The sequence below is a fragment of the Lethenteron reissneri genome, chromosome 4 (genome assembly GCF_015708825.2).
Source record: "Lethenteron reissneri isolate LAM-NWPU_2019-01 chromosome 4, ASM1570882v1, whole genome shotgun sequence".
Classification (NCBI taxonomy): domain Eukaryota; kingdom Metazoa; phylum Chordata; class Hyperoartia; order Petromyzontiformes; family Petromyzontidae; genus Lethenteron; species Lethenteron reissneri.
Genome location: NC_083782.1, coordinates 3,648,766 through 3,651,335, shown reverse-complemented (window position 1 = coordinate 3,651,335; position 2,570 = coordinate 3,648,766). Strand labels below are relative to the sequence as shown.

At 43.0% G+C, this 2,570-nt stretch overlaps 1 non-coding gene across 1 annotated transcript; it reads right to left on the bottom strand.

Annotated features, from left to right (window-relative positions):
• Positions 1 to 1,470: 1,470 nt before the first annotated feature.
• LOC133350941 (U6 spliceosomal RNA) lies at positions 1,471 to 1,572 on the bottom strand. The gene has a single exon (XR_009756125.1). It is a non-coding gene; the product is annotated as a U6 spliceosomal RNA (small nuclear RNA).
• Between the last annotated feature and the right edge of the window lie 998 nt (positions 1,573 to 2,570).

The window sequence follows — 2,570 nt, the reverse complement described above, 5'->3', positions numbered from 1 at the left end:
AAGCTACAGATATTCGCGTCAAGTACATTACATAATGTTGTCTGCATTGCATAATTGTACGTACATTGTATAATGCCTAGAATTAAACCGGGGTTTTAGAGATGTAGAGACTCATAGACATAGAGACCCGCAGACTTCCACAGAGACTGGGTTGTGATTTGACCGGGTTGCCAAGTGTTGTGTGTTCAAGGTCTAATTCCGATCACCAATGACTGCATAAAACAGACGACTGGATACACATTTCCTTGCACTCAACTTGGTAAAGGTCCTCGCTCTGAGTTTCAAACATTTTAATTTGATTGACATGTGATGAATACTCGTAGCAGGGCATGGACAATGTGTGCCTCTCGTGCGAATGAAGAGTTTTTTTTTAAAGCGACCTCGGAAGTAGTTCTATATCATCATCTTCCAAGTGCTATTCTGCACCACATGACGATTCTTCTGCTGCCAGCTCGCATAGTTGTAGAGCAAAAATGTCATCATCTCATCCACCCTTAATTATTTATTTGCTGGCCCTTTGGAAGTCTGGATATATGGGTCTGCGCTCAGCAAACTGCGATTAAGTGGCAGTGTGGGGTGAGGGCTGAGTGAAAATAATAATAAAAAAAACATTTTGAAGATAAAAAAAAACTATTTAAAGAACAGAGAAGACAAAAATCGATGGCTTCGAGTCATGTCGTACATTTTTAAAATTCATACGAGTTAACTTAAAGAAAAAATATATATATTATTCCACAAGCACTACGGCATCCCAAGGTACACCACTTAGCAATTCAAGTTGCATGCACAACCAGTTTTACCAATATGACTTTTCTGATTCTCAATGACGCCTGACAATTTGCCCCATCTTCGTGAAGGCCCCGGGGGAGTGAATTATTGACGTTGTTTTGTTTACCTTCAGTGTCCTCGGGGGTAAAAGTTGCTCGCCGATTTCCATAGACCTCTAGCGAAACAAATGGAAAGCAGATCTCGAATAAACGCAAACACTCAACGCGTTCACCAATAGCGCTGCCCGAAAAAGGTGAATCAAAATATGACAGGCACCAATTTGGGCACAAAATTCGCCCTGGCATAGATGAAGAGATATGTCGGTGAGTGAGCCCGAGTGCGTTGGAGTTGGAGACTGCCACTCTGCACCGTACACAGACATACTAGTGCCAGATAACAGCCACGTTCGCGACTGTGATCTGAACCCATGAAGCCTACCCATAGTAGAATCGGTAGTTCAATTTTACAACCGGACGACCTGGAGAAAAATACTCGCGACCACCAGGGAGTGAGATAGAAAGAGACATGCAAACTCCAAATATACAGACGCCGGGATCGAATCCCCGAACTCCTGCACACCTGGCGAGGAAGTCTGAGTGTATGTGGATCTCTGTGGTTGTATGTATGTTGAACTATTTTCCTACCGTACATAACTAACTGTGCTAATCGGAGGTGCAGGGAAAGGACATTAAACTTAAAACATAAATCAGTTAAAACATCAAATGCATCACGAATCCTCACGCAGGGGCCATGCTAATTATTTCTCCTATCGTTCCACTTTTAGTATCTGTACTACCTATGTACTGTGCTTATATAAGGTGTGATTATAACCGGATTCACCCTTTTAATACTCAGTAATCATTCATGTAGAAACCGTGTATATTTTTGTTGTACTTGATGTTAGGAAACAAGGCAACCACGTCGACCGGCTTGGGACGTTTCTCGCTGTCCACTTTCTGAATCTCCCGTGCGTTGCTTGGAGCTTTTGACAATGACACGAAATGTTAAGACTCTTCAGCACGTGACTCGCATCTGGGCTGACCCTCTGACCCCATTGTGGACTTTATCGCTCAGCTCGAGGCGCCGCGGTGGCGAGATGTTAACTACCTCGCCTTGTATACAAGAGGTCGTGGGTTCGATCACCAACCCCGTGGTCGCGTGGATTCTTTTTTACGTCCCCCGGTTTGTTTCTCCACATTTAGAAACAGGCGTTTAGATTATTTGGCTGATATAAAAAATGTCCACGTGATAAGCCACTTCGTTGAGCTATCATTTGTGGCCAGATCGCCTTTGAGAAAGAGCTATATAGCTCAGTGGGCCTTGCCTAGCAAAACAACATTTTAAAAACTTTCGTTTTAACTCCTCTCCTTTCTCTTGTCTTTCTCCACCTTTTCTATCCTTCCTTTGTGGTCCATTTCCCATGTCTGTCCTGATTCACAACCAGGGGAACCTACTTACACCGGTGGATCGAACCTCTTGTGCCCTGGTTCTGTGCTCTCCGGAATTTTCCATGTTAGAAAATGATAAAAAAAACAATTTAGTAAAAAAAAATCTTAAACACGGTCTGGTCTCGCTGAATCAGAATCTTTACTTATCCTGGAGAAATCTGATGATCTACAAAGCTCTTTTTCACACACCTCCAGTCGGGGCAGGTCGGCAAGCTCCGGCAACAAACAATGCAAACAAACTATAGGCGTGCAAAGTATAGGAAAGGTGAGCAATTCCCAGAAAATAGACAAACATAAATAAAGTAGAAAAGTTTAAATTGCACAAGAAACACCAATTCCCCAGCTTGGGCAAGG